The following is a 22669-nucleotide window of genomic DNA, read 5'->3' on the forward strand; positions in this document are numbered from 1 at the left end:
GAGCTGAGGGCTTGTTGACTCTTTCAGCCCATTATTTTTAGAGGGAGAAATGAGTCTAACTGCAGTGATTGATCCTTGACTTCCATACTCCATGAACTTGCCAATACCTTCAGATTGAAATTCCTTTTCCTTTTTTTTCCAAATAAAACAAAACAAAAAAAACAAAACAAAACAACAACAACAAAAAACAATTACATAGGAAAATGTTGGCTCTCTGCTGGCAAGTCCAGACAAGAGGAGAGAACCTGGTCCAGCCAGGTCTCCTAGAGGCTGAGCGGGATGGTGAGTGTCCCGGCTTGGATGTCCTGCAGTCTGGAGAAAAAACACCAGAGCTGGGAGTCTGTCAAAGCAGGAACTCATTTTATTGTATTAGTCTCTTGTTTACATAGGGTTGAGGAATGGGGTGGGAACTTTTGGTGGGGTGAGATGATGTAGGGGGCAGGGAAGGTGACAGAGGGTATGGGGTAACTGACAGGGCCAATGAAGTTATTCTACATCAGTGGTGGGTAGGCAAAGGCCAGTTTAAGCAGGTAGTGCTGAGTCATTCTCAAGCAGAAGTGAATGACAGATCTCTAAAATCGAGCCAAGGCTCAAGCTCCCTCACTAGGCCTCAGTATCTGGCCGAATAAGGCCCAACAGGAAAATACTTTGGACATACCCCAGGCCAACAAAGCTGGAAGGAAAACTTCACTGAGAGGATGAAGTATGAATGTTTTAAATTTAATACAAGATCAAATATACTTATTACCTTTGCCATTTTCTCTGCCATATCATTATGGCTAGTATGCTCCCTTGTGGATTGTTACAGAACAGTCTTGATCTATTGTTTTAAGGCAAAGATGAAGTCTAACAGAGACAGGCACCACTTTTTATAAGTGCTATGGAAAGAGAAGTTTGCAGAGGAGCTGTGTGTGTGTGTGTGTGTGTGTGTGTGTGTGTGTGTGTGTGTGTGTATCTGTGAATCCTTGTAGATGTACATCACATGTACATGAAGGCCAAGGATTGCAGATGGGTTTTTTTTTTTCCTGGATTTCTTCTCCACTCACTTGTTGAGATGAGGTTAGTTTCCCACTGGTCCTGAAGCTCACCTATTGGCTAGATTGCCTGGTGAGTGAGCTCCAGACTCTTCCTGTCTCTCCCTTTCCAGTGCTGGGTTATAGATGTGGGGACAACCATGCCTAGCTTTAAGTGGATCCTAGGAATTCCAGCTTGGGTGTTCATGCTTGTACAGCTAGCACTTTTCCTGCTGAGCCATCTCCCAACTGCAAAGACATCTAAGGCAGTCCATCTTGTCACTGTTCCTCTACTGCAGAGCATGCTGGACTAGCTGCCATCAACCTTCCCATGCCAGGATAGCTCCAATGACCCCTCCCTTGCTGGGCTAATGAGCCCTCTTCCTATGCCAGGCTAGCTCCAATGAACCCTCCCATGCTGGGCTAGCTCCTATGAGCCCTCCTCCTGTGCCAGGCTAGCTCCCATGAATCCTCCCATGCCAGGCTACTTCCAATAAAGCCTCCTATGCCAGCTAACTCCAATGACACCTCCTATGCCAGGTTAGCTCCAATGAAGCCTCTTGTGCCAGGCTAGCTCCAATAAACCCTCCCATGTGTACCAGCATTGAACAGTAGGACTCACAGCTTTCTAATCTATTTAAGTTTTCTCACTGAAAAAAAAATTACAAGAGTCTTGAAGCCATTTGCTAAAAATAAAACAATGTAGCATCTTATCCTCTGCCTAATAGCAGCAGAAATGGAAACTTAGTCAGTTCTCACTCCCACCTTGAGACCTCTGACATTTACATAGCTGAGATTTACAAAGCTGAGACCTACCGTTGTAGTTTAATGAACACAGCCAAAGATGAAGCTTTCGAGTTTGGGTTTACATGTCTTTTTTTATTTTTATTTTTTTTCTAATTCTAGCAGCTATTACGATGAAGTATAAAAATAAGTTGAATGTAGGACCAGATATTTGAAACACATTCAGCAATGTAGTAACAGTTTATTAAGGAAATAAACAAGGATCGTGTACTTTGTGAATGGTTTTGAACATTTTCTTTCAAACATGTTACTGACGACACACAAAACAAGTAAATATTGCAGAAGACACACTTTACAAAACAGAAACCACACCGATACACAAGTACTAATCCTCAAAAGTACTTGCTGATTGGTATGTAGTCAAAATCCTCAAGTACTGCTTCTCTAGGGATATGTCAAAGGCAGTATATATGAAAAAAATCAGTGATTATATTTTCAAGACAAATTAAGATCCTAACATGTTAAAAGCAAACAACTGGGCTAGCACCTATTTGAAGCACCGAGTCAGGCACCAATCAGAGGCTCTGCTCCAACTGACCTCTCATCTTTGGTTTCAGGTGGGCACCATGGTTGCACAAAGCTTCCTGGGGGCCAGAGCCTCTTCTGGCATTCTTTGGCAGTCGGGAGTACAAGCTACAGGTATTTTTTCTCATCTGCAGCAGAGGGTGGTGGAGGTATTTTGCTTAGTTTTTGACAGCTGACAACGAAACATCTTCCTGGTCTGCACGTTTCCCCTTAGTCCTTCTAGACATCCCTGTGGAACCTGTAATACCCAGCAACCCCCACCCCGTGAGGCCAGCCCTAAGCAGCTCTAGTGGAATGGAGTGGCCATGATGACAAGGCCAGCACGAGGTCCTCCTCAGCAGGGCTTGTCACCACTTTGCTATTCTAGCTCACTGTTCTTGGAAGTATTCAGAACCAATCAATAGTCCTTCAGACAAAATGTTTTTCTGCCCAAGTGAGCCGGGGTCACTCCTGATGCTTACACATAAAGACTTTGAGACATGCCAACTGGCTCACTGTGATTCTATTGTTGTCTGTCTTACTTTAACATTACTAAACAACAACAAAAAAATACTTTTTGAGCTTACTTTGTTATGAGTCTTACCACCTGACTGTATGTATGTGTATGTATGTATGTATGTATGTATGTATGTATGTATGCAATGTCTGCTTGCAGAATGGTTGAGTGATTGGCCAGCTCCCTCTGTGATCTCTTTGTAGTCAGTCTGCTGGCTCTCTTGCGTGGGTCTCACCTTGTGATCAGTCACTACTGTTCAGAGAGGCAGTTATACTCAGTTGTTCAAAAACAACATTGGGAAGCAGCAGCAGCAGGGGCGCAGGGGGGCTAGGGGGGCAGGAGGCACAGGGATGGGGGGAATCTTCCTATGTCATCATCTGCAGAAAAAACTCTGCAGAAAATCCAAAACAATCAACAAGAACAAGAATCACCCTGGAATTAACAGCTAATGCTGAAGGATGTCAGAGTGGCAAATAAAGGACTGTCGTGGTGACTCTCTGCAAAGCCTCGGAGAGAGTCCTGAGTGATGTCACTATGACGAAGTCAGAGTGCAGTGGGCTGCAGAGGAGGTAAAGGACAGTGGGCAGGCAGAAGAGGAATTTTAACTCCAGGAATCACCAAACTGCAGCACTTAACAGTTTGTTTCCGTTTGTTTGTTTTTTTGGTTGGGTTTTTGTTTTGTTTTTTCCTATATAAGTATTTACATAAGGCATTTATATTATATTATAATGTAATTAATTTTGTCATAACATTTCTGTGGAAAAGGAAAAGCCCTAAGAGCAAGCAACAGAACACTGGAGTACTGAGGTAGGGTTAACATTGTATGACACATGACTGTGTGAAATAATACACACCGTAGACACAGTTCAGAAAGAGGCCATGGAACAAAGCCAACAGTTCTTATTACACAAGAACAAAGCAATAATACAACCGAATTTCAAAACAAAACCCAAAACAACAACAAAAACCCCTAAACTCAGACCTAGACCTTGTACTCCACAAAACAACTAAAAATAGCCATCAATCCTTAATATAACATGAAAAATTATAACACTCCTAAGTGGCAGCATGGGAGCACAGCCAGGCGACCTTCTGTTTCTTGGTGACTTTTTTTTCTTTCTGGATGTAATGGTATGTTGGGCTTCACAAAGGAAGGAATTGATGGGTTAAAACTTCATTAACTTTCAAAAACTTCTGCTTTGAGAAAAGTACAGTGGGGACATGTACAAGTTACCGTGGAGTGGGAGAAAATGTTTGCACAAGTGGTACCTGAAAAAAGGCTGAGATTCAAAACACACGAAACCAAGCCAGGCCTTACTGCTTGCTGAGGACCCACATCCCCAACACCCACATGTTAAATCACAATCTTCCATAACTCCGCTTCTGGGATCAACACCCTCTGCAAACATCAGGTATGCATGTGGTACACAGACATAGCTCTGGGGAAACACTCATATACGTAAAACATAAATCCTTTCAAAACAAGAAGTCTTGAACCTCAGTGGTAAGGTTCATCATCTGTTCTTAGAGAAGTGTAAATTCAGATGGCACTGAGATTCACTAGAAACATTATAATGGCAAAATCCAGAACATGACAATACTTGAAGTGGAAGATTTTGGGTGTGTCAGGTGATACAGACTGACGTGGTATTTTGCTGAGGAAAGACCCATTTGTAGAGAGCATAAATAGGACTCAGCGGACCGTGACAGTGTGCTTGCACAGCTGGATTTACAACGCTTCCTTGGTCTCCTGGCAGGAAAGGTCTGGCTGACCATCTCTCTGGCTGACTTGTGCCAATTTGGCAGAGGCCTGGCAGTTCCTACTAGATCACACCACCACTGCTGGTTTGTGTTTGTATCCTGACACTACTAAACTGGACTGCTGGTATCCCGACAGCAGAGATCGGAACTGCCCCAAGAACTACTTCTAAATAGGTCCACATCCCCTTCTTCTGTTTAACATCTTTTGCCCCCTACCTTTGGACAGTGGGCTAAAAGTGGTTCTAAGCGTTTGAGAACCCTTATTAAAAATGGGTTTCAAAAAAATAAATCTAAGCCTACAGATACCAGATGCTGTGAGGACTTGGACAACTGAAATCTTATTCATTTCTGGTGGGATACAAAATACAATAACCACTTAAGAGACAGTTTGATGGCTTCTTACAAAATTAAATATAAAAATAATCTTATATATAAATATATATGTACCTTTATATACATTTACACACACACACACACACACACTTAGCTGAGATGCATTCGAGTGATGGAATATTAATCAAAGCTAGAAACAGACAATCTATGAAATCATGAAAAGATGTGTAGGAGGCTTGCAGGCATGCTCACGAATGGAGGAGGTCAGCTGGAGGAGACTGCGCTGTGAATGATCCTGGCTACCTGACATTCTGGGAAAATGGAGAGCTTTGAAAAGATGGTTAAGAAATCAAATGCCTCGGTGGGTGGGGTGGAGGCAAGGGAGAGACAGAGAGGCAGAGCACGGAGGGTATTTTTAAAGTTTTAGTGGTACTTTAAGTTAACAGCAGTAGAAACAAAGAAATCACAAAGTGAGACATCTCTGGAGATAGAATACCTTGGAAAGAATTCAGGGATCATAGCAACAGGATACAAGAGATAGAAGAAAGAATCTCAGGTGCTGAAGATACCATAGAAAACATTGACTCAACAGTCAAAGAAAATGCAACATACATAAAACATGTAACTGAAAACATCTAGGAAATCCAGGACACAATGAGAAGACCAAACCTAAGGATTATAGGTATAAAAGAGAGCGAAGATTTCCAACTTAAAGGGCCAGTAAATATCTTCAACAAAATTGTAAAGAAAATTTCCCTAACCTAAACAAAGAGATGCCCATGAACATACAAGAAACCTACAGAACTCCGAACAGACTGGACCAGAACAGAAAGTCCTCTTGGCACATAATAATCAAAACACCAAATGCACTAAACAAAGAAAGAATATTAAAAGCAGTAAGGAAAAAAGGGCAAGTAACTTATAAAGGCAGACCTATCAGAATTACACCAGACTTCTCACCAGAGATGATGAAAGCTAGAAGATCTTTGGCATATCTCATACAGACCCTAAGAAAACACAAATGCCAGCCCAGACTACTATACCCAGAAAAAAATCTCAATCACCATAGATGGAGAAACCAAGATATTCCATGATAAAACCAAATTTACACAATATCTTCCCACAAATCCAGCCCTACAAAGGATAATAGACAGAAAATGCCAACACAAGGAGGGAAACTACACCTAGAAAAAGCAAGAAAGTAATCTTCCAACAAACCCAAAAGAAGATAACCACACAAACTTAAAAATAACATCAAAAATAACAGGAAGCAACAATCACTATTCCTTAATATCTCTTAACATCAATGGACTCAATTCCCCAATAAAAAGACATAGACTAACAGAAATATTTTTCATGTAAATCTTAAATTTTATCATTAAGTGTTTGTAATTCTTCTTTCAATTAATTTAGTAATTTTTATGTCTACCATTTTATCTGCATTTTTCTTGATAGTCTTCAATTTTAACGGTTTTCTATATATTTTTTCTATTCTATCACAAATGTTTTCCATGTAAATCTCTGATTTTATCACAAAATGTTTTTATTTCCACTTTCAATTAATTTAGAAACGTTTTTATATCTACCATTTTATCTGTATAGTTTTCCATGAAATAGTTAATTTTAACGCGTTTTTCTATATATTTCTTCAATTTTATCAGAAATATTTTCCATGTAAATCTTCAATTTCACCTGAAAATGTTTATAATTCTACTTTCAATCAACTTAGAATTATTTTTATGCCTATCATTTTATCTGTACATTTTTTCATGATAATCTTCAATTTTAACATGTTTTTCTTCAATTTTATCAGAAATATTTCCCATGTAAATCTTCAGCTTTATCAGAAAATGTTTATAATTCCACCTTCAATCAACCTAGGAATACTTTTATGTCTACCATTATTATACCTATGTAAAACTTTCCATGATAATCGTCAATTTTAACATGTTTTTCTACATTTTTCTACAATTTTATCAGAAATATTTTTCACATAAATCTTCAATTCCATCATAAAATGTTTCTATGTCCTTTTTCAATTAATTTAACAATGTTTTTTATGTATACCACATTACTCTTCAATATCCCATGAAAATTGTCAATTTTAACGTGTTTTTCTATATATCTCTTCTATTTTATCAGAAATATTTTCCCATGTAAATCTTCAATTTTATCATAAAATGTTTTTACTTCCTTTTTTTTTTAAAAAAAAAAAAAAGGTTGACAGAAAACTTGAGAGGAAGAGCTACTGCATACATTCCGAACCTCTCAGATACATAGTACTAAGCACAGAGCAAAGAAAGCCCCCTCAATTGCACTGCTGTGGTAAGTATTGTTCCACACTTACCTGAACACAGGGAAGGCACCGCCCCAATAACAAGCCCTGGTGCGAACTTGGACTTTGGGTGGTAATCAATGTGAGTTCACCAGTTATAACAAATGAACCACTCTGCTAGCTACTCACAATGGAAGCTCTGTGGGTTTCAGGGCTATGAATCTGAGGCATCTCTGCACTTTCTTCACAGCTTTTGTGTTAAACTAAAGCCGCCTAAGTTGTTCAGGAAATGCTGTTCTAAAATATGTCACTTGTGTGTGACAAGTACTTTTCACTGAACGCACCTGGCAGCAGCAGCAGATCAGGATAGGGCTTTCTCTGAGCTCCTTTTATTGGCTTAAATATGAGTCCTCCGGGAGGAACCCGACTGTCCTACGTCTGGAATGCTAGCCAGAGAGATGTTGGTGGAGGAGGCTGATGCCCGATGCTATCACCTGCTCTTCCAAGGCAGCTATTGTCACCCACAAGACTTCATCAAGAGCACTCTTGTCCATCACAGCCTTTCTCTCTTCACACTTCCACAGCTGGCTCTCCCCACACCCCAGGAGCCCACAACCTCTAATCCTTCCTGAAGTTCAAGGAACCAAATGAGCTTCCATCTTCTAGCTGCATATTTTGTGCGACTCGCATGCATATTTCAGTGTAGGTTTTCTCCTTTTATCTCTCTCTTGTCAGTTGAGGTCACAGCTCAGCTAAAGAGCACAGAAGGAAGGGAGAAATGATTTTTGCTCCCCTGCACTGCTCTAAAAATACTTTTTAAAAAAATTGCAGGGTTCCTGTTTTAGATCTTCCTCTCCTCTCTCTCTTTCTGTCTCTCTTTGTGTCTCTCTCTTTCTCTGCCTCCCTCTTTCTCTCTTTCTCTGTCAGTTTCTGTTTCTCTTTTTCTCCTCTCTCTGTGTGTGTCTGTCTCTCTGTCTGTTTCTGTCTCTGTCTTCCTCGCGTGTCAGTTTTGTAAGAAGGTTTTACATGGTCTCTCAGGCTCTGCCTCTGAGGTGCTCTGGCTGCCACTACCATCACAGTGCAAGTCACCTGTGCTCTGACAGCAACTGACTTGTTGACCGTAACCTTTAGCGATGGAAAATTACAAACACATAGACCTAGAAAGCCCTCAGGGGCTTCACAACACATATGTTGAGACCACAGTATGGTTTCATCTGTACTGTCTGTCCCAAGCACTCTCACCTACTGCTGCCTGACTCAGGTCTCATCTTGTTACCACAGATACAGTATATATGTCTTCAAGAGATGAGCACTGTGTGTGTGTGTGTGTGTGTGTGTGTGTGTTGGTGTTTTCCTCAGTCGATCCTCACTTTAACTTAGCAACCTCATTGTCTTCCTGAACTAGAGCCACAGCCCACTGATCAGCTAGACTGGCTGGCCAGTGAACTTTGCTGCTTCTCTCTGCCCTACCTCAGTTCTGGAGTTACAGACACCATGCCACCACACCTGGCTTTTACTGGATTCTGGGCAAATAAATTTAGGTCTTGTGCAGGCAAGCACAGATGCTGAATACTCCTGAGTGCAGAGGTCCCGCCATGTTCAGAAGACACTGTTTTGAGATCTCCCTCCTCCCCACCCCTTCCTTGCTGTTCCCTCAAATCTGAACTCTGAGGGGGAGGAGCTATGGAATAGATGCCCTATTATAGGCCCAGCACACTCACCCTCTACACTTTGACTAGCATGAGTCTCTATAGTAACCACTACCCACTGCACAAAGAAGCTTCTCTGAGGAGGACTGAGAGCTGTGTCCATCTACACATTTAAAAGGCAGTTTGATAGTATATGTCTGTTCACAGAGCATTAGCAGTAGATTCACTTCTGTGAGCTTCCTAGTCACAAGATCTTAAAATACCAGGCATGAGCTGACCCTCTTAGAATGGGGTTTAAATCCAGTCAGAAAGTGGTGGGTAACCCACAAACATTCATGCCACTTTTGAAATTGTATGCATATCTTTTTGGTGCTTATTAACATTTTGATAAATACTTTCTGAAAAAAAGTGTGCCATCCATTTTTAAATGTTTTATTAAACTAATACAATTTATTTTAAAATATTCAACACAGTATTGACATTTTTAACTCATCAAAATAATTTATATAGTTAAATGCCTCTTAAATATACATGATATCTTCTGAAGCTAAAAGTAATATGCTAAGCTCAGCTCCAAATGGATCCAGGACCTCCACATAAAGCCAGACACACTGAAGCTAATAGAAAAGAAACTGGGGAAGACCCTTGAGGACATTGGTACAGGGGGAAAGTTCCTGAACATAACACCAATAGCTTATGCTCTAAGATCAAGAATTGACAAATGGGACCTCATAAAATTACAAAGTTTCTGTAAGGCAAAGGACACCATCAAAAGGACAAATCAGCAACCAACAAATTGGGAAAAGATCTACATCCAACAGAGGGCTAATATGCAATATATACAAATAACTCAAGAAGTTAGACCCCAGAAAACCAAATAACCCTATTAAAAATGGGGTACAGAGCTAAACAAAGAATTCTCACCTGAAGAACTTCGGATGGCTGAGAAGCATCTTAAAATAATGCTCAGCATCATTAGTCATTAGGGAAATGCAAATCAAAACAACCCTGAGATTTCATGTTATACCAGTCAGAATGGCCAAGATTAAAAACTCAGGAGACTGGAGGTGTTGGCGAGGATGTGAAGAAAGAGGAACACTCCTCCACTGCTGGTGGGAATGCAAACTGGTACAACCACTCTGAAAATCAGTCTGGTGGTTCCTCAGAAAACTGGGCACGTCACTTCTGGAGGACCCCACTATATCACTCCTGGGCATATACCCAGAGAATTCCCCAGCATGTAATAAGGATACATACTCCACTATGTTCATAGCAGCCCTATTTATAATAGCCAGAAGCTGGAAAGAACCCAGGTGTCCCTCAACAGAGGAATGGATACAAAAAAATGTGGTATATATACACAATGGAGTACTATTCAGCCATTAGAAATAATGAAATCATGAAATTCTTTAGACAAATGGATGGAGCTGGAGAACATCATACTAAGTGAGGTAACCCAGTCTCAAAAGATCAATCATGGTATGCACTCACTGATAAGTGGATATTAGCCTAGAAACTTGGAATACCCAAGACATAATCCACATATCAAATGATGTCCAAGAAGAACGGAGGAGTGGCCCCTGGTTCTAGAAAGACTCAGTGCAGCAGTATAGGGCAATACCAGAACAGGGAATTGGAAAGGGCAGATGGGGCAACAGGGGGAGGGAAGAGGGCTTATGGGACTTTCGGAGAGTGGGGAGCCAGAAAAGGGGAAATCATTTGAAATGTAAATAAAAAATATATCAAATTAAAAAAAGTAATATGCACTCAACCAGTTTTTAAAATCTACTTGGAACATTAAACATGATAAAAGTAGAAAAAAAAACCTCTTATAAAGTATTCTATGAAAGAAAATTGTGAAAAGCTCCTGATTAGACATAAACTGTTCCATCTCCAAGGGAGACTATTCAGTGTAACTGTGGATTCATAGGATGAATTGGGTAGTGTTCCTTCTGTTTCTATGCTGTGGATTAGTTTGAAGAGGATTGGTATTAAGTCTTCTTTGAAGCTCTGATAGAATTCTGCACTAAAACCATCCGGTCCTGGGCTTTTGGGGGGGGTAGGTTGGGAGACTTTTAATGACTGCTTCTATTTCTTTAGGGGTTACAGGACTGTTCAGATGGTATATCTGATCCTGATTTAACTTTGTTAATTGGATGCTATCATGAAAACACAAACTAAACAGAGACACATGGAAACTAATAGACCAAATGTGTGTGTGTGTGTGTGTATGTGTGTGTGTGTGTTCTTCTTAGCACCTCATGGTACCTTCTCCAAAACTGACCATATAATCAGTACAAAACAGATCTCAACAGATACAAGAAGATCCCATGCAGCCTATCAGATCATCATGGACTAAGACTGGTCTTGAATAGCAACAAAAACAACAGAAAGCCCACATACACATGAATGCTGAACAACGCCCTACTCAAGGATAACCTGGTCAAGGAGGAAATAAAGAAATTAAAAACCTTTTAGAATTTAATGAAAATGAAGGCACAACATATTCAAATTTATGGGACAAAAATGAAAGCAGTTGTAAGAGGAAAACTCATAGCTCTGAGTGCCTCCAAAAAGGAACTGGAGAGAGCATACACTACCAGCTTAACAGCACACTTGAAGCTTTAGAACAAAAAGAAGCAAATACAATAAGAGGAGTGGACAACAGGAAATAATCAAACTTAGAGCTGAAATCAACCAAGTAGAAACAAAACGAACTATACAAAGAATCAACAAACAGAATATTATTGTGTGAGGTGCAATGTGTGCTTTGAGCATTAGTAGAGTTTCTTTTATGAATGTGGGTGCCCTTTTTTGGACTGTATTTTTATTGTTGCATTTTAAAATTCTTTATACATTTTGGAATCATAGCCCTTTCAGATATGATTTGAAACTATTTTATTCTATAATGTGGATTTATTTTACTTCTATGGTGTGTGTTAATATTTTAATGCACAAAATTTTAAATACTGAAGAACTCTATATTTTCTTTATTTTAAATCATGTGGTGTGTGTGTGTGTGTGTTGCACAGTACATATGGAGGTCAGAAAGTAGCCTTGTGGAGGTGGTCCTCTCCTTCCATCTTTATATGGATTCTGGTGACTTAACGTGTGTCTCCAGCAAGCTTTACCAGCTGAGCCATTTCTCTAGACATATGTTTTCCTTTTTTTGTGCTTTGGTATTATATTTTAAAAGTTATTGCTTAATCTAACGTCATAAAACAATGTTGAAATTTCCCTTTTGGTCTCATAGATACTTACTTATAATTGTTTTTGTTTGTTTGTTTGTTTGTTTATAAATTTGGTTAGGAATCTAAACCAGGTCCTCTGATGACATCTGGTGGTAGGTTTCCTTTATGTGAGTCTCTCTCTCATTAACTCATTATATCCCATTTTTGCTGATTACCCCCAAGATAGCTTCTAGCACATCTCTCTTTCCTGGGTGTTCCAATAGACAAATTCTTAAAGTGAGAGCAGACTCTGACTCTATATTTGTAAGATTATTTCCCAGGTGCTATGGACTTCCTGGTTCCATATTGTGTAAGATTCTTTCCTGGGTTACAGCGTTATGGGCTTCTTGCTATGTCCTGTTAGAGGACTACGCTGGCTGAATGTCTCTTCTGGAGTGAAGTCAAGATTGATCATGAGTGCAGATGTTGTCAACCCCACCCATCCATTACTCTGTGTTTAATGGTTTAGGCAAGGAAGTGCCCAGATCTTACACTAGGAGTTGTAAAATAGTGATCAAGTCTGATCCTGGACAAAATCCTGGAGGAGATACTCACTCAGTCTGCAACGTGTTTTCCTCTTCTTCATGTTCTTATGTTCAGGCTGTTTTGAAGTGGAAACTTAAGGGTTCTTTGGAAAGTCAGTTGTGTTGGATGGGTTTTGCTGGGGTAAACACATAAAGAAAGGATGTTTTGCTAAAGCAGACACATGAACATGTTGCTGAAGTGGACACAGGTGAAAGGCTAAGGCAGACTCATGAAGGAATGCTCCACTGAATCAGACACAGGTAAAAGATTGTTTTGCTAAAGCAAGCACATGAAAAGACATATGATGAAAGTTTCTTCCCTAATGACATGCGTGTATTGGTCCACCTTACATTGTGTAGTTGAGTTCCATTTGTCAGGACTCTGTAGAGGGAAATGCACCAAAGAAACTTCTGGTGCTGTGCTGCAACTTCTTGCTGCTTCCAAGGACTCTGGCCAAATCGAAGAGTGATGTCAGCTGATACAGGATCACATGGGGATTTGCTGAGACAGACTCACGTGCTAAGGCAAGACACGTGGTGAGGTAAGACCTGTGGAGGATACACGATGTTTGGAGGGAGTATAAATAGGACTCAACAGACTGTGAGAGGGGCTTAGCTTGGCTTGCTGGTAGAGCTAGCTCTGCAACTCTTGTTGACCTGGAGTCTTTGTTGATTTTTCCTTAGCTGAGAGAGGCATAGCTGAGAACTTCTGGCATCCCTGCTGTTCTAAATCCCTCCTGCTGACTTGTGCCAATTCGGCTAAGACTTTGCTGTCTCTACTAGGTCATGCCACTGCTACCAATGTTTGCTATCCTGACTCTACCAAAATGGACTGTGGATATATCTGTGAAGTGTTTATGAGTGGATCAAGCGGCCTCTGCTGACCTGTGAACTGAACTGCTTATCTCTTGACAATGGAGATGGGATTTGCTCCAAAAAACCATTTCTAAACAGGTCCACTTCCAGTATCCTTTCTTTTCCACTACTTTTGGTGGGTGGTGGAATGGAAAGAAGGTTAAAGTATTTTAGAACCATCATTAAAAGTGGGCATTGAAAAAATTAAAGTTATACCTTTTAGAGTTTTGGGTTTTTTTTTTTTTTGTTGTTGTTGTTGTTTTTTTAATTTAAGTCAAACCGGGTGGTAATGGCGCACACCTGTAATCCCAGCACTCTGGGAGGCAGAGGCAGATGGATTTCTGAGTTCGAGGCTTGAGCTTCAGGACAGCCAGGAAACCCTGCCTCGGAAAAAAAAAATTTAAGTCAAAGCTCAGATCAATTGGTTCATATCTATGAAACTGGCTTCCTATTCACTCCAATACAGGCCAGTTCCTCCAGGAATAGGTACTTTTCTGACATTATTTACATTGAAGATTGAGGTTTTATATCTCTGTTTTCTCTCCTGCTTTAGACTCCATGCATTAATTTCAATACTTTTCTTTTACTCTTTCCCAATAAACATGCCTTTTATGAAGACTGTTCTAGAATCAGAATAAAATACAATAAACTTTTTACTAATGTATATGTATGTGTACACTTGCAAGTGTGCCCCCACAGGACTTTCTAAACCTAAGAAATGAATCCCTGGCAACATTTTTGAAGATGTGAGCACACTATGTACCTCTAACTCTGGCTAACCTAGAACTCATTATATAGGCTGGATTGGCTAAAATTCATAGAGATCTGCCTGCCTCTGCCTCTTGAGTGCTGGGATTGAAGATGTCTATCACCAAGCCTGGCTCCTGGAGACTTTGTAAAGTCATACTTTTCCCTTGAAAATGATAATTAGCTTGAGGTTCCATCTGTCCTTGAAAACAGAGTCCAGCCTGCACTTTGTGAAGTGGAAGTTTCTGGATATGTCAGGTGATACAGACTCATGTGGTATTTTGCTGAGGCAAGTACCATGGAAGGACACATGATGCTTGGAGAGAGTATAAATAGGACTTAACGGATAGTGATGGTGCACTTGCATAGTTAGCTCTGCCATGCTTCCTTGGTCTCAAGTGTTCATCTGATCTTCACTCAGTTGAGAGGGGCACAGCAGAGAACTCCTGGCTTTCAACCTGGACCTGGTGGCTGCTGCTGACTTGTACTGATTCAGTGGAGGCCTAGCAGTTTCTACTGGATTGTGCCACTGCTGTTGATTCCTATTTGCTATCCTGACTGAACTGCTGGTATCCTGACAAACAGAGATGTGAATTGCTACAAGGAACTATTTCTAAACAGGTCCACATCCCCTTGTCCCACTTATCATCTTTTCTCCCCTACTTTTGGATGGTGGGCTAGAATGGTCGAAGTATTTGAGAATCCTTAATAAAGTAGGTTTTAAAAACTCTAAGCCTGCACACATGTGTGGCTATTTTTAGGTGGGAGACGCATTGCTCAGATGTTCCTTCACAAAAGCATCTTTTGTGCCACAGCCTCAGGTGGCTTAAGGATAGACCTGAGGCAGGAGGCAGGACTGGGACCACCATGTTGGTTCTCACCATTGTCTTTAAGTCTGTATGCTTTTTAATGAAGCAAAGTTAAAGTTTATTAAGAAAAAATTTTAACATAGACTTAAGTATATTACAAGGGAGGCGGAATGCTTGGAGGAGGGAATGTACCCTGAAGACAGAGCCACTTTTATGACATTTAACACAGATACATCTTTTCTTTTTTATCCTGTACACCTTGCTGCTTTGCATTTATATTTATGTGAGGCTGTTGAATACTCTGGAACTGAAGTTACAGACCATTGTGATCAGTCAGTGCTTTAACTGCTGAGGCATCTCTCCAGCCCAACTTACATACATCTTGATGGGGTAAGCATATAATCTTCCAATATATGTCTATGCCATCTTCATGTCTAGGCTTGGAGACATGATAGAACTGACACTTCTTTATCATTCCTTCTGTAGCAGAACACTTCAAAACTGCTCATTAGTTAATGACGACTGTTAGCTAAAAGTATGAAGAAACTTAAAACAGAAATGTATCAGCTCACATCAAGGGAGCCAAGATGGCAGACTAGAAGTAGGGTGAGACTATGAAGTCTCATTGCCATCCTCAGTGACGTACATCCTCCAGTAAGGCTGTACCCACTAACATTCCCAAATACCACCAACAACTGGGGACCAAGTATTCAGATAGGGGAGCCTTTGGGGGGACCTTTCTCATTCACACCACCACCAGCAGTCTCATCAGTGTAAAGGGCTGTGTTCTTGTCTGCAGAAGCAGAGTCATCTAGGACCACACAGGCCCAAGACCCAGGCACTCTCCACCATGATGGCTTCCATGCCTAAGGATCTCATGACCCTAATTTATTAAGGTCCACTTTACTTTTTACATCTGAGTTCCAACCAATAGAGCAGGGGAGAAGCACAAAGAAGCACATGACCCCTCTTTTTATTTCATTTTTTAAATATTTATTTATGTATTCAGAGACAAGATTTCTCTGCATAGCCCTGGCTACGCTGGAACTCACTCTGTAGCCCAGGCTAGGCTTGAACTTAGAGATTAGATGGTCTACCTCTGCCGCCCAAATGCTGGAATTACAGACATCTGCTATCACATCTGGATCTGTCTCCGCTTTTTAAAAGTACACTTAGAAGTTTCATGTGCCACTTTCCCTTTGCATTTGTCAGAATTAGTCACATACACCACTCGTCTGTAAAGAAGAGCAAGAAATACCTTTAGTTCATGCAACCAGAAGGTCAGTTAAAAATTATGAGTTTCTCTTCTGGTCCCAGGCACTGCGGAAGCCGAGGGTTACTGTGCAGACATTGCCAAGTTCAAGAACCACACCACACACAACCAGTCCCACAAATGGCACAGAAATGGCATCAAGAAACCCCAGTAACAAAGATATGAATCTCTTAAGGGGGTTGACCCCAAGTTCCTGAGGAACATGCTCTTTGCCAAGAAGCATAAGAAGAAAGGCCTGAAGAAGATGCAGGCCAACAACACAAAGGCAGTGAGTGCATGCGCAGAGGCCATCAAGGCCTTGAGAAGCCTCAGGCCATCAAGCACAAAAAAAAACAAAAAAACAAACAAACAAACAAACAAAAAAAAACGCCAAAGGGCCCCAGCTGCTAACTCAGCCACCTGGCTTTTATTGCTCACCCCAAGCTTGAGAAGCAAATTCAAAGCTACATGGCCAAGGGCTGTAGGCTCTTCCAACGAAAGCCCAAGGTTCAAACCAAGGCAGAGGCCAAAGTTCCAGCTAAGGCCCAGGCTTCAGCTCCAGCCCAGGCTCCTAGAAGTGCCCAGGCCCCTGTGAAGGCCCCATAGAAAAGGCTTCTGCCAATGTGAAGACAGATGGATGGCTGGGACACACCTAACCTCACATTATTTGAAGATGACCAGTGTTCTACACTGTTTCTACAAATAAACTTGAGGCTAGATCTGTTAAAATGTGTGTGTGTGTGTGTGTGTGTGTGTGTAGTGTGTGTGTATGTTTCCTTACTATGGAAAGAGAAATAAGTAGGTATCAGGAAGGAGACAACTGATTAGATAATACATCATCTATAAATAACTATGAGAGCCGCAAGCAAGAAACAATGGAAATTCAGTTAAGTTGAAAACAACTGGGCGGTGGTGGCGCAGGCCTTTAATCCCAGCACTTGGGAGGCAGAGGCAGATAGATTTCTGAGTTTGAGGCCAGCCTGGTGTATAGAGTGAGTTCCAGGACAGCCAGGGCTACACAGAGAAACCTTGTCATGGTGGGGGGGGGGGGAGTTGAAAGCCCTGGGCACTGTCCTTAACACTGCAAACAGAAGGAGAATCTGAAGGCAGCTTTAGCTGGTATCTTAACTTAGGCTAAACTATTGTGAATTATTCAGATAGGGCTGCCTTTCCATCCTAGCATTACATCAAACTGCCAAACTTTGCTCCTTCTACCAAAAAGATGTGCGTTCTGGGGCCCTTTTGATGAAATTTGAAAACCCACAGTTGATGAAAACTAAATTATTGTGGCCAGTGTGTCTCTATTTCAGTGAGTTCCATTTTTAGGAGGAAAAAAAGTTCTAAAATAGTTTCGTGAGTATTGTATTTTTAAGGTTGGAGTGAATGAGCGCTCATTGAATCCATTTGTGCTGGGGTTTGGTGCCTTTGGGTTTTGAATTGGTCATGTGGGAGAGGACCGCTTTGAAATTATTTATTTGCTTTCTGCTTTATATAAAGCACACTATGTTCCCAAGCTCAAATTCTGAAGAAGAAATCCCCACTTCCAAAACAACATATTGTCCAAAGCGGTCACCCCAGCTCTCCCCTCCCGGCATCAGTGGCTGACTCACTGAGCACTGGCAAGACTTCCACCTTCCACAAACATTTTGAATTCTGGAGACATTAGGACAAGCTTCCTGTTTGGTCAGCCTGTGGCTAAGAATCAAATAAAAAAAAATGTGGTTTACCTCTCTCTGGGTATGGTATGCAACATGAAACTCATAGTGAGAGACCAGGCACTCCCCATGCGGGTGACAGGCAAGGACTCAGGAATCTCTTCAGCCATCCCCTGGGCTGGGAAGGGCTAAGTTCTCTGTTTCGCTGCTTTCCCTGGTCAGGCCTGCAGTTCCATCTGCTTTGAGCCTTAGTAGTCCAAACACACAGACATGGTGAGAGCAATGGTTTTCATGGTTTTCTTCTCGGATTTAGTTTCTGATAAAAATGAAACAAAACAAAACAAACAAACAAACAACAACATACTTCTGGAAATTGGAGCAACAACTCAGTGGCAATTAGAAGCTGGCCGTACCCTTCGAGAGCACTCAGTTCAATCCCGGCCATCCTATTGGACAGCTCACAACTGTCTGTCCCACCAGCCCCATGGGATCTGATCCCTCCTGGCCCTGTGAACACCTGCACTCATCCACATCTACCACATGTCCATTTACGACTGAAACCAAAATAAATCTTTTAAAAATTTCCCTATATTTTCCGAGCATGCTCCCCTCCTCTTCATCAGTTCCTGGACTCCTTCACATTCTTGCGTCTTCCTTCCTCCATCTTTTTTTGTTACCTTTTTTTTTTTTTTTACTTCGAATCCCATCCCACCCCACCCCTACCTCTGCTGCTTTGGATGGGGTCTCTTCTTTCCCTGTACTCTGTTCTGGAATGATTGGATGCTCTACCCGTCACGTGTCCTACCCGTCACGTGTGTGACTTCCCCATTTTGACAAGAGCTGTTCATCCCTTTACCTCAGGACTCTTCAAAGGGTCCTGGATGAAGGTTGAAACTCACACTCAGGGGCTCAAGGGTTGATTACTATCCATCAGAACACAAATGAAGTGAAAATGCACCCTCCATTCTGAGTCAAGAGTTTTTTGTTTGTTTGTTTGTTTGTTTGTTTGTTTGAAGCTATCTGTATTGGGAGCTCTTGGTGGAACAGTAAGGTAGGAGAGCCAGGCCTCTCCCTCCAGCTTTCCTTCTTCAAGCTTTGGGGGGGGGTGGTGGTGGTGTGGACTAGATAACTGATATCTTACATGCTTTTCAAGAAGACCTCACCAATTCTGCACTAATATGGTAGCTGAGGGAGACCGGTAGTAACAAGGATGCAGTAAAGTCCACCCAAAACCTTTCCAGAATCTAAGGAGAAACAAAATTAAAACCCCCAAGGAAGGCACTGATTTTCTCTTTTTTAAATTATTTTTCTCCATTTCCTTTATGCATATGAGTGTTTGACCTACCTGCATATCTGTGCACCACGTGATGCAGTGTCTGAAGAGGCCAGGGGAAGGTATCCAGTCTCCTGAAACTAGAGCCACAGTGGTTGTGAGCCACCATGTGGGTGTTAGGAACCCCTTAGGAACTGTGTCCTCTGGACGAGCAACTAGAGCTGTTACTACTGAGCTGTCTCTCTAGCCTAGAGAAAATTAGAAATACTAATTTTCAAAATAACTTAGTCCTACCTGCTTTTCACTCATTTGAGCCTGACCTTTTATTTCTTCCTTAAAACCGTAATGCACCTTAATTATTTTTAATTTTAAAGTGTGCGTTAACTACATCCCTATCTCTGGACAAGCATCACCACCCACCTTCTCCAGAGAAGTTTTTATTATGGAAACTAAGATCACACCCATTCTGCAGTAACTCCCAACTCCCCTGCACCACACTTCAGCAACGATCAGCGTACCTTTTGTCTTTATGAAGCTGATGTGTCTGGCTGTGTTATTTAGTATTTACCCTGTAGTGAATCTCAGCTTTACACTTTCAAGGCCAGTTTCTATTATGGCGCATGTCAGAATTCCCTGCCTGTTAAGGGTGCGCGGCCTTCCGTTGCGTGCATGCACCACACTGGTTTCTGCATTTAGTTTATAAACAATCATGCGGGTTGCTCCCATCTTCTGCCTATTGTGAGTAAACCTGCGTTTGGATATTGGTGTGTGAATGTTTTGTTGTTTTCTGTTCTTTAGGGCAGATACCCAGAAGTAGAACTGTTAGAGCATACGGTGATTCTAATTTAGTGAAGGATCCTCACACTGCTTGCATATAATTTCATTCATTTGTTGTGCATGCAGGTGGGTGCACGTGCTATGGTGAGCCAACAGTGGTCAGAGGACAACAGTGGGGGTCAGGTCTCTCCTTCTACCACTTGGGTTTCAACAATCAAACTTAAGTTGTCAAGTTTGGAAGCAAGTGCCTTTACTTACAAAGCCACCCCGCTACTTTTTCTTTTTGCCATCTTAAATATATTATTCTATTCTGGGAGTGGTGGCACATACCTTTAATCCTAGCACTTGGGAGATGGAGACAGGTAGCTCTCTGAGTTTGAGGCCAGCCTGGTCTACAAAGCAAGAGTTCCAGGATAGCCAGGGCTACATACAAAGAAATCCTGTCTGGAAAACCAGACCAAACCAAACCACCAGTATTTTGGGAAATTCTTAAAAACACAGTTATTTAATGGTAGCTCCAAGTTTGTTAGGGGTGGGGGGAAGACAACTGATGACATTGAAGGCAGCCTGATAGATACATCAGGGTTAACTAGTGCACACAAATAAACAATGCACAGAAGACTGGGATGTTCATTCTCTTTCCCTGCTTGGGCACATACTATGAGCATCCTCCACCCCCACCCTCCCACCTCCCATCCCCCCACCCCCAAACCCACCCCACTCCTGGTATACCAGTGTCTCTGATGATTGACCCTCAGCAAAACCCAATGCTCTCTAGAGTGCTTTCCCCAGGAGTGGGGCAGGCACAGTTGGGAGCTTGGTCATCGTTGTTAGAAGCTCTGTGGCCTTGTCTGGTGTGAATCATTAAGCTGGGCTTCGAGAATGTTACCCTGAGAAAAGTGGGCAGAGCTCTCTTTGAATTAAAACGCAAACCAGAAAGATCTGGAATACATCTCACGTCCCTTCGCAAGGCAGAAGGCTGTCTGTGGAGGAGGCAGGATCTGTGGCATGGTGGGCCTGTTTCCCACAGCTGCGAGCAGACTTTTCTGGGAAATGAGAGAACTTATTTGTCCAGACTTCAAACTCGTCACTTTTTACAGGCTTGTAGGTTGGGCATCCCACGTGTCCGGTTTTCAGGTTCTAGGTCTGATTCTTATAGACAAATACAATTTCCAGCCACAGAAGCTGGACTACTGGATGGTAAAGGACAGACAGAGCCTGTGGTTTGTTTTGTTTTGTTTTTAAAGCACATCAGTCTTCTTGAACATTAAACGACTCTTTCCAAACTGTAGTTTGATGGGTTACATGTAAATGATCTTAAGACATGTGGATTAAATTTTCCAAAAAGCACACACATGGATTTAAAGATCAGAAGGAAGGTCTTGGTAATGCTAGCTTGGGGCTTGCATAGACTCTGCATGCTCTTCTGTCCTAGTGCGTGCTGGGTTTCCAGAATCATATTCTGTTTTTTTTAAGGGTGACTCAGTGAACAGTTCTCTGGGAAATGAGGCTTTCTCAGGAGCTGAGTTGGATATCTCACACTTAAAAACCTCATTTGAGCCTGAATTATTTGGGTATGTCTCCTGAATAAACCAAAAGTTTACCCGGGTTTTAACCATTCTGACTCACATTGTCGGGTAGAATATCATCAAGACAAGCACCAGCAGTTCTACCCACATCAAAGTTGCCAAACAGGTAGAGGGAGCACTACACCATCTCCTGCTTGGCTTAGGTGGTACTCTGAAGGGGATATTATATAAGGAAGAGCAGAGGTACTATGGTCAGACCTGAATTCAAATCTCACCACTCTTGCTTGTTGATTTTTATCCTATAGATTTTACTGTTTCTCTTTTTCCCTTTTATTTTGGTGTCGAGTGTGCTGGATGCGTGAGCGGGTGTGTGTGCTACATGCATGCGGGTGTGTGCATGTGTTCATGTGTGGGAGGCTTGACATTGCTATCTGGAATCTTCCTTCATAGCTCTTCCACCATATTCTTTGAGGTTAAGTCTCTCAAACAAACCGGAGCTCACCGGTAAAGCTACTCCCCCCAGCCAACTTGCTCTAACGATTCTCTTGTTTCCACCTTCTAAGGATGGCAGTGTAGGCAATGCCAACTGAAAAAAAAAATTAAATCCCAAGTTTTCCTTTCCTAGACCCAGCTCACGGAATGATGACTCTGAGACTAAATATTTATTAATAAATGCCTAGGCCGTAAGCTTTGGCTCATTCCCTGACTAGTGCCATTTAAACTATTCTGTCTACCACTTACTCTCTTTTAGCCCCGACCCACTTCTTCCTTCTCATCTCCTCAGAGTCTCTCTGAGCTTATCTACCTGCTGGTTTACTTCCTTTTGTCTCCTCTGTCCATCTTCCCTCTCTCCTCCCGCGTGTCTCTTTTAGCTCTTACTATATCCCAGAATCCTCTCTCTTCCTGCCAATGCCCCACCTCCTATTTCCTGCCTCAGCACCTTGGCTATCGGCTTTTTTATTGACAGGTGATGTTCTCTGGAGATTCTCTCTTCAGCCCACCCACTGCAAGGCACACTTTCTGGGGATCCAAACATAGATCCTCAGAAAGATCCTGGGGACTCTTACTTATGTATCAAGGGTCTCAACAGCTGAGTCATCTCCCCAACCCTCATTAAAAAACCAAAAACCGAAACAAAACTCGTATCTCATGAGAATAATTA

At 41.7% G+C, this 22669-nt stretch overlaps 1 pseudogene; it reads left to right on the top strand.

Annotated features, from left to right (window-relative positions):
- The first annotated feature begins 203 nt into the window (after positions 1-203).
- On the top strand, positions 204-16879 carry LOC127684893 (60S ribosomal protein L29-like; annotated as a pseudogene).
- The last annotated feature ends 5790 nt before the right edge of the window (positions 16880-22669 follow it).

The sequence above is a fragment of the Apodemus sylvaticus genome, chromosome 5 (assembly GCF_947179515.1).
Source record: "Apodemus sylvaticus chromosome 5, mApoSyl1.1, whole genome shotgun sequence".
Lineage (NCBI taxonomy): Eukaryota > Metazoa > Chordata > Mammalia > Rodentia > Muridae > Apodemus > Apodemus sylvaticus.